At 46.4% G+C, this 17,381-nt stretch overlaps 1 long non-coding RNA gene across 1 annotated transcript; it reads left to right on the top strand.

Moving 5' to 3' along the window:
- The first annotated feature begins 9,018 nt into the window (after nt 1-9,018).
- On the top strand, nt 9,019-15,370 carry LOC131588120 (uncharacterized). Its single transcript, XR_009279515.1, has 10 exons — nt 9,019-10,021; nt 10,100-10,143; nt 10,238-10,363; nt 10,488-10,567; nt 10,645-10,804; nt 11,691-11,753; nt 11,833-11,876; nt 11,965-12,009; nt 13,222-13,339; nt 14,301-15,370. It is a non-coding gene; the product is annotated as an uncharacterized LOC131588120 (long non-coding RNA).
- The last annotated feature ends 2,011 nt before the right edge of the window (nt 15,371-17,381 follow it).

The raw sequence follows: 17,381 nt of genomic DNA, 5'->3' as shown, positions 1-17,381 counted from the left end.
ACCCAGTGATTTAAGAAACTTTCTAATCTACACATTTACACTTTTCCTATCTAACTTTAACATTTGTTTTCATGTGTCACCATGAAAACATGCACATGAATTTCATATTATATGAAATTCAGTGTTTCCTTGAATCCTAGAACTAAATATTAAAAACAAGGGCACACACTCTGTATCTCAGCCTCCAACATGAGGTGAGAGCATGTCATAGGGTCTGGGGGAGCACCAGGATGCACTTGGACCCGGAGCATTGCTCAGAGGAGGTGGTGAGGGACAAAGCTTTTTGCCAGGAAACAGCAGCTGAACAGGTGAGCCAGTGTGGATTTGCAGGGCTGATCTTTCTGCTTTTCCCTTTTGATTCCATCTTGGCAGTCCCGCCTCAGTGCCCTCAATCTGTCACAAGAGTTCCAAAAAAAAAAAAAAAAGGCTGAGCAAACAGTGAAAATAAGGGGTACAGGTATGGTAGAATACAGTTGTACCCCACCCCCAACCCTAAACAGCAGCCCTAACAGCGCTCCCATTTCCCTGAGGCAGCTGCAGGCAGGAATCCTAAAGCAGCAGAGTGCCAGAACCCCGAGAGGTGCAGGCAGTACACCGTGTTCTAGGGCCAGTTGAGAAGAGATAGTGGCCACGTAGGTCCCACTTGTGTGGGATAACCAGGGGTTTCCAGCCCCGGCCCACCCCGGGCTCCCCGTTCATCCGCAACCGGGGAGGCTCCCAAACCTCATCGAGGCGGCGGTTCGTTCGGATCCACAGCAATACCGCTTGAAGAGTTTCGCTCCGCAAGCCTCAGCATCCCAGCGGGGCTGAAGCATGCAGGCGAAGGACCCAGCCATTGTCAGGAGACCGTGAGTGTTGGGTTTTCACAGATGTGCTGCTAAGATCTTGCACTGATATTTGGTTTTCTTTATTGTACCTGTCCAAGAGACAACAGCCTGCCAGAAACGTGCCAGACGGTGAGGCGGCCTTCCCTTGTGCCCCACGTGGCTTCTCGTCCCCACGCATATGAGAGCTAAGTTGAAGTCCAAGACCTACAGAGGGGCATGAAAGCGGTGTGCCAGGTAAGCACTCGTGCCCAAGGATTTTTGAGTCAGCTTTGGAGATGTGGCGGTCCAAGCTGTGGCCCCTTAGGCTACCTCAAGGGAATTCCTCACTTTGGCTCACAGTGCTGAGGTGCGCAGGACAGAGCAATCCCGGGGTGCGTCGTGTCACTTTTCTACCGTGCCTTCCGTGCCTTTCGTACCTCTCGTGTCGTACGTGCCTCGCCTTATCCCTTCCGGGGGCTTATCAGAAACCCCGGTGTCTCTCTTAACATCTCTGATCACTCTGAGAAGAACATGAAGAAGAAAGAAAAAGGGACAAGAGACAACACCCTAAATCCTCCATCTCATCTCCTCTAAACTTTTTCACCCAGTGATTTAAAAAAACTTTCTAATCTACACACTTCCACTTTTAGCTTTTTGTATCTAACTTTAACATTTGTTTTCATGCATCACCATGAAACCATGCTCATGAATTTCATATTATATGAAATTCAGTGTTTTTCTGGATCTTATAACTAAGTATCAGAAACAAGGGCACCCACTCTGTATTCCAGACTCCAACATTTGCCCGCTCTTTAAAAAAAAAAAAAAAAAATCAACCCAAATCTTTCAAACCTTTTCTTTGATTAATTTTCACTCAGGGTTATTTTTCCTTCTCTCATGCCCTACGCACCAACAACAGAACTGCTGCTCTGTTCTACAGAGCGCTCTGCCTCCAGTTTTGAACATCAGTTAACTGACCACTCAAAGCTAGAGAAATAGATCTAGGTTGCTAACTTAACCAGTAGCTTAATTTGTCTAATTCCTTTAAAGTTTCTGCTGAAACTGCTTGAATTGAAAGCTGAGTTGTTATAAATCTCTATCTGAAATTTCATGACTCAAACTCTTCACAATCAAGTGTGACTAAGATTGATATAAGGTTACAATAAGATGTTGACTCTTTATATAGAACATAATAAATAAAAAGAAAAACTGAATATTATACCAAAATCTATTTTCACTGAGATAAGGTATACTTTCTTTTGAGTTAACTAAAAGAAGCGATGCAGGTGAAATCGCATCACAAAGCGATCACCAAAATGATACAGCTCAAGGGGGATACCTGATTCACCTTCATCTTCAAGGACTTTATCTCTCATGCAGGTTTCTGAATCTTGACACAGTTCACACCACGCTTTAACAAATGAGGCCTTACAATATCGATTTTCCTACTCTTTCACACGAAACCCAAAGTTCATCGCTCTGTCATGCGGGATCAAAGGCGTTCAGCCGTCAACTGCGGTCTCGATACGGTTCACATCGGCGTGCTCGCTCTTCTGCTCTTTGAGCCGTCTGCTCGTCTCTGCAGCTAATGAGTTTCCATGTTCTTCGCTAGGCAGTTACTTCTGCTTTGAACCTGTGAATACAGAAACTACACTTTACTCCAAATTACTAACTGAAATTAATTTTTTATCTTCTTGCTTCTGAACCTTTGACAGGAACCAAAGAATTCTCTCTCAACTTTGCTCGAGTACTGTTAGAAGAATACCTGATAATTGATGGAACTGGCTTTGTGAAAGACTCGTTTAAAAAGGACCGATCAAGAATTATTTCCAATAGATATACAATATTGCGTTTTTTCCAAAATCTAAAATACATACATAGCGTTTCCACGCTTCTGAACCGCAACCCGTTTCCTCCCCCTCTCTTATAAACAAAGGTAAAATATCCACTGTCTTGTTCTGACAATGAAAAACCAAAGTAAAACACATGCATATGTATAGATATAGGAAATAAAACTTTTACAGCAATCAAAAAGTGATTAAGAAGATGCATAATTAATATTATGCGATATTAAACTTATCTAAATGATCTGTAATATGAATTACCTAATGTACTAAATATATACTCTCATCCCAGAGTCTGCCACAGCTGATAAATCAATGCAAGATTGGAAAGTCATGTCCAGATAACAATTCTCCAAGCTCACAGTAAAAATCCAGCTGCTATATTAATTCACTAATTGCCAAGTCCAATTGACCTGAATATTGTTTTGATGCAGAAAACTGGATTTATTTGTCAATTCTCTATCCAGGTAAAGTCAAGGCTTGCCAGGGCTAAGAAATTTAAAAGATTTTTCTTCTGTTTCAGTATTCGTAATACATGAAAGTTTTGAAAATGTTATCTTCTCTATACATCTACTGATAATGTAATATTGTATGATATGGACTGATCCAGTATTATTACTGAAATTACAGTTAATTTCTGCAAGATGCATTTCTTTAAAATTGAGTTAAGAATCATATGATTAACCCTACAGAAAAAGGATAGAATAAGAAGTTTCTTTCATTTTTAACCTTTCATTTGAATAAGTGTATTGTGGATTTAGATCAATATAGTTTTCAAAAATCTCAAAGATATATTAACCATATATTACCCATTTGCTTGGTATTTTTTTACAATTTTAATAAGGTAATTTTAATATGAGTCTTTCTGTTATAAAAAAAACCCCAAACATGTATAACAGCATATATACCAATTTAGATTTTGAATTTAAGTTAAAAAGCTAGACTTAATGCTTCTGAAAAGTACTACAAAAGCTGAATAGCAAATTACCAAATCTGTGGTGTTGTGGTTTTTTTCCAGTAAAACTGCACTCTAAAAATCCTAATAAATTTAAACATAGGCCAAGCAAATTCTTGTTACGAATAAGCATTTTTAATAACATCTGCAGTTATTATAGGTTATTCTCAAAACCAAGTAACATAGAAAGGTGATAAATTTGTTGCATCCCTATAATCTCTATCGTGAACCAATATTCCTATTATATTGTGTTCAAAGAAGCGTGTACAAAACTTTTAGTTGTCTTTTTTTATAATAACAGAGGAAGATTAAGTCATGTTTTCATCTAATATAGATTAAGTGTTAACAGAATTAAGCAAAGTTAAACTTCACTATGTTTAAATTTAAGTGTTTTTAACTTCAGTTCTAACTTTGGTATTTTTTAACGTTAAGTTTTGTTGCTTCCTTTTGTCATAATTAATTTTTAACAAGTTTAAAATTTAAATTGCTTCATGTCTTATTGAAGACATTTGTTTAAACTACATAGTTATTTTCCTAGAAAGATGAAAAAAACTACAACTGAAACAGCTGTGATAGAACACTGGTGAACACCTGCTTAAGAACAGAGGTGAATGCTGTTTGTGACACCCTTGATTTCATTAGAAGTTCTATCGTTTCTTATAATCTCTGCAGTTTTAGTTTTCTACAAGTTGCACAAAAAAATAATGATAGTTATTTACAAAAAATTTAAAAGTTTTTCACTTTAATTCATTTTTAGTCATTAAGACAGGAATGTTTCAAAAATATTATCTTGATTTCCTCAGACACTTACTGATGACATATGCATTGTATAGTGTAAATTTATAGGTTTCTACGATAAGCATTATCTATAAAGTGTCATTGTATTTACAGGCAGCTTTATACATATTTTGATATATCTTTGTGTAATTACCTTTTAGACACGTGTCATTTGAGATTTTTTTGTTTTCTAACTACAGATGTATCTCGGTCAGTAAGTTATGCAGCTGCTTCTATGTAGAGTTTTTTTTTGTGTTAGTTTTTACTCTTTTCCTTGTTTAAAAAGATTTACATTTACCTAATCCAATGTAACTTTATTATTTTAGTTTCCAAAATTCTAAGAAAATGTGTCACGGTTGAAAGTTAAGTGTTATGAAAGAAACTTCAGATTAAATTAACTACTGGATAGTTTAATTAGTCAATTACCTAAGACATCTGATCATTTGTTTTATACAAATGCCTTTAAAGGTTTGCAGTGTTTTAAGCACCCTATAGCTGCTATTTTAAACCCCTTGCTTTGAAAATTACTTAAGAGACATATTTCCAGTTTAAACCTTAGGCTCTGGCCAAGCCTTGACTTTACCTAGATAGAGAATTTACCAATAAACCCAGAAGTTTTCCGCATCAAAACAATATTCAGGTCAATCGGACTTGGCAATTAGTGAATTAATATAGCAGCCAGATTTTACGGCGGGCTCGGAAAATCGTTATCCGGACACGATTTTCCAATCTTCCATTGATTTATCAGCTGTGACAGACTCTGGGATGAGAGTATATATTTAGTACATTTGGCAATTCATATTACAGATCATTTAGATAAGTTTAACATCACATAATATTAATTATGCGTCTTCTTAACCAGTTTTTGATTGCTGCAAATGGTATCATATACGCATGCATATGTATACATATAGGAAAGAACACTTTTACAGCAATCAAAAACTTACGGATGGACACATAAAACAGTTATTACTCCTGAGCTTTCTCGTACCTTCCTTCGAAGCACCCGGGACTAGTCTCGTCTAGTCCTAAGCTAATCACCGGGCCTCCAATGCCAGGAGGGAAGGCTATCCCAGAGCCCACATCCGAATCTCAACTTACCCCACGTGACCTCGGCCGTAAGCGTCTCACGTGAGTAATTTCTTTAGGCCATAGTAACAAATATGTGGATATTATTTGTCGGTAAAATTATCGATGAAACCCATGCTGCCCTGCGGCGCTGACGCCATCCACGCATGCGCAATCACAGCTTTTATCGCCGAGGCTCCTGCCGCCGTCCCCGCGCTCCCCGCGTCTCCCCCCCCGTGCCAGCCTGTCAAACCGCGGAGGGGAAGAGAAATGCCCACTTCTAAAACACCAGAACAAGTCCAAAAATACCAGCGTCACGCAGTTTCAAATCACCGAGTTGAAAATTTCCAAAGGAATCCAATTGCAAAATACCAGAATACAGGGTTCCAAAATTCCAAAATGATTCCGTTTCAAAATAGTAAACTAGTGAGTTCCAAAATATGAAAAGCACCCAATTTCAAAATATCAAATTGCAAAATACCAGTTCTCAGATGTCTTACACCGGCAGGATTCCCAAACCCAAATGAATGCAATTATTGTCAAAACGGGATCTGCGCTACCAAAACGACTATTTTCTTCCCTGAAAAGCTTTCCCTGGTGATCATCAATACACGTAGTTATTTTGATCATTTAGCCGGGCGTAATAGAAATTTTACTTTAAAACCCAACATTTGTAGCGGTCCTCAGCTCGCGTCCGTGACCCGCAGCCTCCGGGCGGGACCGCCGGGGCCGGGATCGAAGCACAGAGCGAGCCCGGTCCCCGCGGCTGCGTGGGGAAAGACCGAGCGGCGAGCAAAGGGAGCATTTATAAACTATATCGATATTTCACTGAAATTCAGGGCAGAGCAGCAACGGGGGCGCTCGGGTTCGGCCAGGATTAGCCCTAAACGAGCCGGGCAAACGCGCGACCGCTCAAGGGAAGCGGAAGTCAGTAACCGGTAATCGCCCAGGACCCCGTGAGGAATTTCCTCCGTAATCACAAACCCAGCACGCAGGGGATTTATGCGGCAGAATCCCAATTTCGGCCACGGCACCCGGAGAAAGAGACCGGTTCTCTACCGCGGAAATGAAAGCCCAGCACCCCGGCGTTTCGGGGACGGACCGCGGGACACGTAAGGGAGGGAACGATCGGCAGCATGTTTCTGCGCCTCACCCCCAACCCCCCCCCCCCCCCCAAGGTGCAGCCGCCTGAGGCGTGACCGGTGAGTACGAGAAGGAAGCAGCTCCTTGCAGAGGCAGTTTTGAGAGGGTTACCCGGGCAAGGCTCGCGCAGGGAGCCGCCGGAGGGGCCAGCGGGGGCATCCCGGGAGTTCCTCCGGGAACGAGGGTCACGGCACCCAGCAGGGACCGGGGGATCAGGCGGTTTCACCCGGGCGGGGAGCGTCACTTTAAGATAAAGCCGAGAGAAAAGCCCGTCCTGCCGAGCAGGGTCATCCGAGCAGGCGGGGCAGCACGCACATTCCCGGGGGGGGGGGGGGGCAGTTTTCAGTTTTCCTCTTCTACCTCGCTACTCCATCTCCACAGCCCCAAAGAAGGGATGGGTTATCAGGAAAAAAGGCGTTTAAGCTGAGGGAAAAAGCTTCCTTTTCCCCAATCGCCTGTGTTTGAATTGAAGAGAAATCCACTTCCCCTGCAATTTTGATAGTCTCAATTGTTGGTAACTCTGCCTTTTCTGTGCTGTTAGAGATATTAATTGATAGAGAATGCCCATTTTCTATTTTTTTCCACTTTAAGTGGAAAGGGAAAGCAGGGATGATGCTTTTTTATGGATCTGAATTAAACGAAAAATGCCCCCTTTTCAATCACCAGAGAGATTTAAAGTGAGGAAAACCACTCTTTTTCCCAATATTTGACGGGTTTAAATTAAAGGGGAGAAGCCATTTATTTACCACTGTATCCGTTTAAGTGGAGGTAGCTGCCCCATTTGCTCATTTTTAGCGTTGCCTTTTCCAGCATGTCCTGGGGTGACTTTATGATACCGGTATCCCCAATCGTCTGGTTTATGTTAAATATTAAGTTCTGCACCTTTAAGACTGGCTCTGAAAGCGAGAGCGGGGGGAAGAAGAAGCACGCCCTTTGCGTTAAGGAACAAACATCACTCCCATACATCCCGCTCCTGGACCGTGGTGTCTGCAGCACGGACAGACAGCCGGACAGAGCTTCTCTCTGGCTTTTAGTTGGTTTTAGCTAGCTGAGGCATAGGAGTTCCCTGGACCTTTGGTTTTTTTTTCCCTTTTTTTGTTTCCTTGGATCTGTGCAAACCTGCTCCGGACCGAACACCCGGCCAAACCCCGGGAGCTCACGCCTTTGGCCCACCGGGGCCCGGGCCTCGGCACTTTTCAGCGCCGGAAGGACCGATAAGAACCCGAGCGAGGCGAGCTACACCACGTGAAAAGGACTTTTCTTCCTAGACTTGCCATCCTATCGAACAGTGAGAGGTTTTATTATTTCATATTATTCAATTTCTGTTAAATAAACAGCTTTTTCCACTTCTTTCCAAGGAATTTTTTTTTTCCTTTCCTGGACCAGTTGGTAGGGAGGGGTCATTTCCCTGGGGAAACCCCCATTTGGAGTTTTCCTCCCTAATTTGCCCTAAACTAGGACACAGCATTTCAAGGGTTTAAAGCTGCATTTCAGGGTACCTCTACCCACGCCCCGGCACCAAATATTTCCAACAGAAGCGAGTCCAGCAGGTATGTAACGGTAATGCCAACTGGGAGTCTATTCTTTTTCTTATTTTCATTTATAATGTAGAGAGCCCTAATTAGAGGTCCCTATGAGACACCATTCATATCTATACTATTCTTCTCCACCCTAATTAATTACAGGGGGAGTGCTACTTAGTAATCAGGAATAAATAATTATGCAAGTCCATAACTTATCCAACTTAGCCGGCAACACTGCTGAAACACAAAGTTTTGCTTCTTACCTCTTTTTTTTTTCTTTGCTCCATTGCTCTGAGTAATTGCAGTAAAAAAAGAAAACACTGTCTTTTCCCAAAAAGTTTTCTTCTACGCAGAGCTCCTTACCTCAATTTTAACTCAGAGGAGCCAAACAGCTACGGTCCCTCTGAGGGCTTTTATACCCGGTGGGATTTGCCGCCTCCCCTTTCCCAGGCATCGTGGGAAAAAGAGGCGGGCTCAATTAGGGGTATATTAACCCCAGGCTGTGCTAAGGGGCATTATTCCCTCCAAGGGAATCAGCTGGGCTAAAGAGCTTGTCTCTCATTTCAGCGAAGAGGCTCTTTCAATTTACTCCAGCCTGCTTTTAGCAGGTATCTTTTGGGCATTTGAAGCAGCAGAGGTTTTGAAAACACCTTGAAGAAAACATTATTGAACACAGGGAGTATTTAAGTTCATGATTTTGGGTTGGGAGTCCAGGGGTGATAAGATGCTTTTATAATGATTCTTCTGTTTGGGTTTTTTTTTAGGAGGATTGCAGTTTCCTGAAGCTCTAGGTCACGTCAAGTGCGATACTTCAGATTCTCTCAGCAGATTCATCGTGACACAAAACGGAACCGCTGCGGCAGCTTTCCTTAGCAGCAGATCGGTCTTTCCGACGGATTCGCTTCGGAGAGATAAGTCGAGGGCTGTGGTCACAGAGGGGATCGAAGCAGGGTAGTGGGTTAGGATTCACACCGGTTAGGGTTTTGAGTCAGCTATGGGGAGGGGGAGGTTTGAGAACTGGCCTCTGGGGCTACCGTGAGGGAAAGGCTCACTTTGGCTAACAATGCTGAGGCGGGCAGGGCAGAGCAGTCCCAAGGTGTGTTGTCACTTGTCTGTCGTGCTTTCTGTGTCTTCCGTTCATCTCGTGTAACACGTCTCTTGCCTTAGTCCTCCCCGGAGCTTATGAGAAACCCCAGGTCCTTCCGGTCATCTCCCATCTTTGCGTTCCTCGGCCCGGGGCCGACGCCGGCGAAGTTTCGATTCGGGAGGTCAGACAGGCGTCAGAATCGCATCTCTGTTCAGCAGCATCCGATCGGATGTCTTTTTAGGTCTTGTTCTCAGCTGTGTTGACAGCTGTATGCAGTCATCTTTCTTTACAGTGGATAAGGACTTGTGCCGATTCAAAGGCAGGCAGAGGCTTCCAGCCACAGGATTCTCAGGCATCCGTGTCCGCGGTTCTCGGAATAAGTCGTTCCGTTAGCATCTTTTTCCCCCGGGGTCATCCGAGCCCGGCGGGCTCGCCTTCGGTCCCATCTCGGTCATCTCGTTCAGCGTTTTCTTGGTCCTCGTGAGGACTTTCTCGTCTCAGAGAGTTTTCTCTCCCTGTCGTGTCCCCTCGTCTCACGTGTCACGGGTGTCTGGGGGTATTCGGTCCGGAACTGCTCTGCCCTGCCGCCCGGCCCCGTTGCAGGTGTTCGAGGACAAGTCCCGGGCACTTGTAATTGGAGACTCGTAATACGGGCTGTAGTTGGAGTCTAGGTAGTATTCTTATGTTGGCAGAAGGTGTCTGGAGCTGTGAAGTTACCCTGCAGCACTTTGACTTTTTTCCTAACTTTCTTTCAGATGCGGATGGATCAACCTCCCGGCAGAGCGCCTCGTCCCAGATGAGGCGATCCCCCTGAGAAGGTCGGTCACGGTTTTTCTTTGCAGCGGGGCTGGAACCGGTTACTGTGTTACAGCTCTGCTCTTTGTCTTTATTTTTAGGGAGTAAAGCCGGATAGCAGCAGTGAAGGCGAAGCATTGTGAAGGTGAGCCTCGGTTGGTGAAGAGAAGCAGCTGTTCTTGCTGGGGTCTCAGTTTCTGGTGCAACTTCCAGCATTCCTGCTTGTTTGTGTGTTCTAGGCTGCCTCCTGATGTTGTGCTGAGGCCCCCTCACTGACATGCCAAGAGACCCGGTTTGCTTCTCCGGTGAGCCCCAGCAAATGTTACCGGAGTCCGTGACGAAGCCTCGACCTCGTCCACCTGAAGGTGCGGTCCGGGTAGCCTTTAGCCACGGCCGAGGAGTCGCGGCGAGTCGGGGGCGTCGGGAGGAGCGGCGACGGCGCGCTCAACTTTTAGCGACGCCGCATCGCCTCCTCTCCGTTTATTCTAGGCGTGCCCCGCGACGACGGCGTCCGCCTCGGAGCGTGGCCGAAGCGTGCGGCCCGAGGACCCGGGCGTTCCTAAGAGACGGTGAGTAGGAGCATAGTTGGGTTTTGGTGAATATGCCACTAAGATTCTGCACTTATATTTGGTTTTCTTTATCATAGGTGATGATACTTGTCTGAGACAACAGCCCGGCGAGAGAAGAACTTCCCAGACGGCGAGGTGGCTTCGTTTGGCCCCCGACCGGCCTCTCGCCGTGACTCACGTCTTCAGCCACCCGAGAGATAAGCGGAGCCCGCAGAGGGGATCAAAGCAGGGCGGCGGGTCGGGACTCAGATCGGTTTGGGTTTTTGAGTGAGCTTTGGGGATGGGGAGGCTCTAGAAATGACCCCATAGGCCCCATCGAGGGAAAGCCTCACTTTGGCTCGCAGCGCTGAGGCGGGCAGGGCAGAGCAGTCCCAGGGTGTGTCGTCACATGTCTCTCGTGCCTTCCGTGTCTTCCGCGCATCTCGTGTAACACGTCTCTTGCCTTAGTCCTCCCCGGAGCTTATGAGAAACCCCGGGGTCCTTCCGGTCATCTCCCATCTTTGCGTTCCTCGGCCCGGGGCCGACGCCGGCGAAGTTTTGATTCGGGAGCTCGGACAGGCGTCGGAATCGCATCTCCCTTCAGAAGCATCCGATCGGATGTCTTCTTAGGTCTTGTTCTCAGCTGTGTTGACAGCTGTGTGCAGTCATCTTTCTTTACAGTGGATAAGGACTTGTGCCGATTCAAAGGCAGGCAGAGGCTTCCAGCCACAGGATTCTCAGGCATCCGTGTCCGCGGTTCTCGGAATAAGTCGTTCCGTTAGCATCTTTTTCCCCCGGGGTCATCCGAGCCCGGCGGGCTCGCCTTCGGTCCCTCCTCGGTCATCTCGTTCAGCATTCTCTCGGTCCTCGTGAGGACTTTCTCGTCTCAGAGAGTTTTCTCTCCCTGTCGTGTCCCCTCGTCTCACGTGTCACGGGTGTCTGGGGGTATTCGGTCCGGAACTGCTCTGCCCTGCCGCCCGGCCCCGTTGCAGGTGTTCGAGGACAAGTCCCGGGCACTTGTAATTGGAGACTCGTAATACGGGCTGTAGTTGGAGTCTAGGTAGTATTCTTATGTTGGCAGAAGGTGTCTGGAGCTGTGAAGTTACCCTGCAGCACTTTGACCTTTTTCCTAACTTTCTTTCAGATGCGGATGGATCGACCTCCCGGCAGAGCGCCTCATCCCAGATGAGGGGATCCCCCCGAGAAGGTCGGTCACGGTTCTTCTTTTGCAGCGGGGCTGGAGTCAGTCACTGTGTTACAGCTCTGCTCTTTGTATTTTTTTTCAGGAAGTAAAGCCGGATAGCAGCAGTGAAGGCGAAGCATTGTGAAGGTGAGCCTCGGTCGGTGGAGAGAAGCAGTTGTTCTTGCTGGGGTCTCATTTTCTGCTATAACTTTAATCCCTTGTTTTTTTATGTTAGGTGGTCTACTTGCAAGATATCCCAGCCCAGGATGCCAGAGGACAGGTGGGTGCAAGCTCTAAGTGTGTTTTGGTGTTTAAGTCCCTGGTTTGCTGATAATGTTTAGTTCTCTAAGATAGAATGAAAGAACCACATCACGAATCCCACCTCGTGGATCCGGACACGAATCGGTGTCACGGACAGGATTCTGAGAGACAGAAGGGGTCGCAGATTTGTCGTGCACTCGGTATCGGGGGAAAGACGTTTCGCCTCAGCCGCCCCTAGCCTGCCACGCCGGTGAGCAGTGTCTAGAAAGCAAGGGAGGCGATTCGAATTTCTCAAAAACTGCACACGCCTCGGTGCAAAGCACCCCACACTCATTTGAGGGCTCTGTCTTCAGAATTTTACAAGGGATATTTGAATGCAAGAGTTTGGACTGACTGATTTTTCTGTTTAAAGTACTTGTTTGCTGATAATGTTTAGTTCTCTCAGATAGAATGAAAGAACCACATGACAAATCCCACCTTGTGGATCCTGACACGAATGGGTGTCACGGACAGGATTCTGAGAGACAGAAGGGGTTGCAGATTTGTCGTGCACTCAGTGTCGGGCAAAGACGTTTCGCCTCAGCCGCCCCTAGCCTGCCACGCTGGTGAGCAGTGTCTAGAAAGCAAGGGAGGCGATTCGAATTTTTTAAAAACTGCACACGCCTAGATGCAAAGCACCCCACACTCGTTTGAGGGCTCTGTCTTCAGAATTTTACAAGGGATATCTGAGTACAAGAGTTTGGACTGACTGATTTTTCTGTTTAAAGTACTTGTTTGCTGATAATGTTTAGTTCTCTCAGATAGAATGAAAGAACCACATCACAAATCCCACCTCGTGGATCCCGACACGAATCGGTGTCACGGACAGGATTCTGAGAGACAGAAGGGGTCGCAGATTTGTCGTGCACTCGGTATCGGGGGAAAGACGTTTCGCCTCAGCCGCCCCTAGCCTGCCACGCCGGTGAGCAGTGTCTAGAAAGCAAGGGAGGCGATTCGAATTTTTTAAAAACTGCACACGCCTAGATGCAAAGCACCCCACACTCGTTTGAGGGCTCTGTCTTCAGAACTTTACAGGGGATCTTTGAGTACGAGAGGTGGGAATGAGTGGTTTTTCTTCTGTTTAAGTCCCTGGTTGGCTGACAAGCTTTTGTAGTCCAAGATGGAATAAAGGAACCGCATCAGGAATTCCACCTTGCGGATGGTGCCAGTCATATTTTCTGTTTTGTCCGAGGTTCCGTGCAGAGAGGCAGAGCCGAAGTTTGCGATCGGCCGCACCGAAGCCGGCGCGGGGGACGTCTCGACGTACGCATCCTATCGAGGATGGGTCTTGTCCTATTACGTTACAAAAGGTAAGCGTCACAGGTGGAAGTTGGGATCAGGGGAAAAGCATTTATAATCAGTGGAGCCAATTTAAAGTTAAGGTACAGGACAGGGCTGTAGTGGGGTGGGCCCCTCTGAAGCCAAGGGAGAGGGTTTCTTTTCGAGCTCCCCAGAGCTTTTGCCGGGCAGGGCAGTTCCAATCCATCCTCTCACGCTCTCGTGTTTCACGTCGTCGGCCGTCTCAGCCTCTCGACGTCGTCGTGGATTTTTTCGTCCGAGGAACCGGCCTTCGCGTCCCCGCGGCTATCGCCACGTTCACCCGGCAGACATCGCCTGCGCTCGCCTCTGTAAAGTGCCTTGTGCTGTGCTCGCCTCTGTAAAAAGTGCCTTGTGCTGTGCTTGCCTCTGTAAAGTGCCTTGTGCTGTGCTCGCCTCTGTAAAAAGTGCCTTGTGCTGTGCTCGCCTCTGTAAAGTGCCTTGTGCTGTGCTCGCCTCTGTAAAAAGTGCCTTGTGCTGTGCTTGCCTCTGTAAAAAGTGCCTTGTGCTGTGCTCGCCTCTGTAAAAAGTGCCTTGTGCTGTGCTCGCCTCTGTAAAAAGTGCCTTGTGCTGTGCTCGCCTCTGTAAAAAGTGCCTTGTGCTGTGCTCGCCTCTGTAAAAAGTGCCTTGTGCTGTGCTCGCCTCTGTAAAAAGTGCCTTGTGCTGTGCTCGCCTCTGTAAAAAGTGCCTTGTGCTGTGCTCGCCTCTGTAAAAAGTGCCTTGTGCTGTGCTCGCCTCTGTAAAAAGTGCCTTGTGCTGTGCTCGCCTCTGTAAAGTGCCTTGGCTTTGAGCTGCCCTGCCCTGGCACATAGTTAGAGTTAGGTAGAACAGGTATAAAAGGTTATAGGTCCTGTTTTCTATGAGGTTTTTGTGTACAAAATGTGTGGGCCTAGAGGGGGGCTGAGTCATAGCTATCATACAATCCCTCACTGACCACCTTGTGTTGTCTTGCAGGTCTCTGATGCCTATTTTCTGAGGATCTACCATTTGATGTTGAGAAGCAGCAGTGAGAAGATGTCTCGGGGCATTTTGTTCAGCACAGTGTTTTAAATAAGGGTTGCGGTCACTGTGTGAGTTAGAGTCTCCTGCTGTGTGTCAGGGCGTGTCTGTCTGTGAGAGTCGGTGGGTCTGGGTTTGCTTGTGTGTGTGTGTGTTGTGCGGTTCTAACCTTGTGTGTATTGCTTTTGCTTTTCAGGACTTTAAATTCACTTTTAAATTTAGAATAAAAAATCCCCAGCTGGGGGGGTTTTTTTTTTTTCCCTCCCAGCTGGGGTTTTTTTTCCTCGGTCCCGGCTGGTCTGCGAGGCGACAGTCATCGCCTAAGTTTGGGCACGGACCGGCCCCGGACCGGGGTTTTCGTCAGGCAGGCTGATTTTTGAGGCCCCTGGGAACTGTGTTCCCGTGGGGTAGGAGGGGTGTGTGTGTGTGTGTGTTGTGTGGTTCTAACCTTGTGTGTATTGCTTTTGCTTTTCAGGACTTTAAATTCACTTTTAAATTTAGAATAAAAAATCCCCAGCTGGGGGGGTTTTTTTTTTTTCCCTCCCAGCTGGGGTTTTTTTTCCTCGGTCCCGGCCGGTCTGCGAGGCGACAGTCATCGCCTAAGTTTGGGCACGGACCGGCCCTGGACCGGGGTTTTCGTCAGGCAGGCCGATTTTGAGGCTCCCGGGAACCGAGTTCCCGTGGGGTAGGAGGGGTGTGTGTTGTGCGGTTCTAACCTTGTGTGTATTGCTTTTCAGGACTTTAAATTCACTTTTAAATTTAGAATAAAAAATCCCCAGCTGGGGGGGTTTTTTTTTTTTCCCTCCCAGCTGGGGTTTTTTTTCCTCGGTCCCGGCCGGTCTGAGAGGCGACAGTCATCGCCTAAGTTTGGGCACGGACCGGCCCCGGACCGGGGTTTTCGTCAGGCAGGCCGATTTCGAGGCTCCCGGGAACCACGTTCCCGAGGACCACCGCCAGCAGGGTTATAACGGGGCGGTTGAGAGGAGAGCGAAGGTGAGCGTGTGTGTGAGCAGAAGCCGGCTTCTGTGGCGAATGAGTATTATGTTTTCTGCGTGCTCCTTGTGGTTTGGGGGAGCAGTAATAATGAAACAGCATGTATTGTCCTTTTCAGAACTGGTTATATTACGTTAATATGTATTTGGCTTGTATTGTTCTGTATTTGCTGCTGTGTTTCTCTGTATTGCTCTGTATGTGAATTAGGAGATTTTCAGCGTGTACAGCAATTGTATTGTATTGTAATGCATTTGTATCCAGTTTCTATGTGTTTTTCTGTACTGTAAATAAATTCATTCAATAAAGTTGCCTCACCCCAATAAAGATGATCCCCCCCACCCCCTCCTCCCCAACCCCTGTGTCTTTGGTGTGGTGTAGTCATTATTTTCATTCTATTTCTTGCTTTTCTGTCTCTTTCTAACCTTATTTCTGTCTGTCACTTCCTCTATTTTTCTGTTTCTTTGCTCTCTGACTCCAACCCTTTATTTTCCCTCCAACTCTGTTTCCTTTCCTTCTAGCTCCGAGTTAGACAGACAGCAAATGGAGTAGATTCCTTTCCACTGTAACTCAGTTCCAGTGAACAGGAATCGTCTCCGTTTCCTTTCTCTCTACCTCTGAGTTAGACAGAAAAGAAATAGAGTCGGTTTCTCTCCACTCTCCCTCTGTCTCTTTTCTCTCCAACTCTGTTTCTTTTCCCTCTAGCTCCGAGTTGGACAGACAGCAAATGGAGTCGATTCCTTTCCCCTGTAACTCTGAGTTACAGGGACCAGGCATCGTCTCTGTTTCCTTTCTCTCCACCTCTGAGTTAGACAGAAAAGAAATAGAGTTGGTTTGTCTCCACCCTTCCTCTGTTTCTTTTCCCTCTCGCTCCGAGTTAGACAGACAGCAAACGGAGTCGATTCCTTTCCACTGTAACTCAGTTACAGTGACCAGGAATTGCCTCCGTTTCCTTTCTCTCTACCTCTGAGTTAGACAGAAAAGAAGTAGAGCTGTTTTCTTTTCCCTCCAACTTTGTTTTCTTTCCCTCTAGCTCTGAGTTAGACAAAAAGCAAACGGAGTGGATTTCTTTCCACTGTAACTCAGAGTTACAGTGAACAGGAATTGTCTCTGCTTTGTTTCTCTCTACCTCCGAGTTAGATGGAAAAGAAAGAGAGTTGGTTTCTTTTCCCCCATCCCTCTCTTCTGTTTCTTTCCACTTCAACTCTGTTTCTTTTCTCTCTCACTCAGAGGGAAAGGAAATAGAGTTTTTATTTTGTTCCACTCTCCCTCTCTTTGTTTTCCTTCTCACTTTGTATTCCTTCTAACTTTGTTTCCTTTCCCTCTGTGTTTCTTTGCACTGTCCCACTCTTTCTTTCCACTCTAAGTCTCTCTCCCTTTTCTCTGTAACTCAGCCTTAGACTTAGACTTTATTTCTTTTTGTTCTCTATTTCCTCTCCCTCTAACTCTGAGTTACAGAGAAAAGAACTTTTCTTTTCTCTCAAGTTTGAGTTCATCCTTTCTTTTCACTCCAACTTTAAAGTTTGAGTGAAAAGAAATGATCAACTCAAACTCCTTTCTCTTCTAACTTTGTGTTTTGCTTTCTAGCTTTAAAGTTTAAAAAAAGCAGCAGTAGAACCTTTCATGCTCCCGGGGAGTAAATAAACAAAATAAATCTTGATTATAAATAGATACCATTTACTCCCCGGGAGCACGAAACCTTCTACTGCTGCACCAGACTTATAGTTTTTATTCTTTTTCTTTATAGTATATATACTATATAGGGGGTCCCCACCCATAGACACCCACATTATACCCACCCCCTAGCCCTCTCACACAACCACTGACTCCTAACACCAGGTAACCCCCACTGACCCCTCCCCAAACACCCACTCCCCAAGCACTCACCCCACCCCTGCACCCCCCCAGCCCCAAGCACTCACCCCGCCCCTACACCCCCCCAGCCCCAAGCACTGACCCAGCCCCTGCACCCCCCAGCCCCAAGCACCCACTCCCCAATCACTCACCCAGCCCCTCCACCCCCCAGCCCCAAGCACTCACCCGACC

The sequence above is a fragment of the Poecile atricapillus genome, chromosome 24 (genome assembly GCF_030490865.1).
Source record: "Poecile atricapillus isolate bPoeAtr1 chromosome 24, bPoeAtr1.hap1, whole genome shotgun sequence".
NCBI classification, from domain to species: domain Eukaryota; kingdom Metazoa; phylum Chordata; class Aves; order Passeriformes; family Paridae; genus Poecile; species Poecile atricapillus.
Note: the sequence above shows the minus strand (reverse complement) of the source record. Positions and strands in the feature narration are given on the sequence as shown.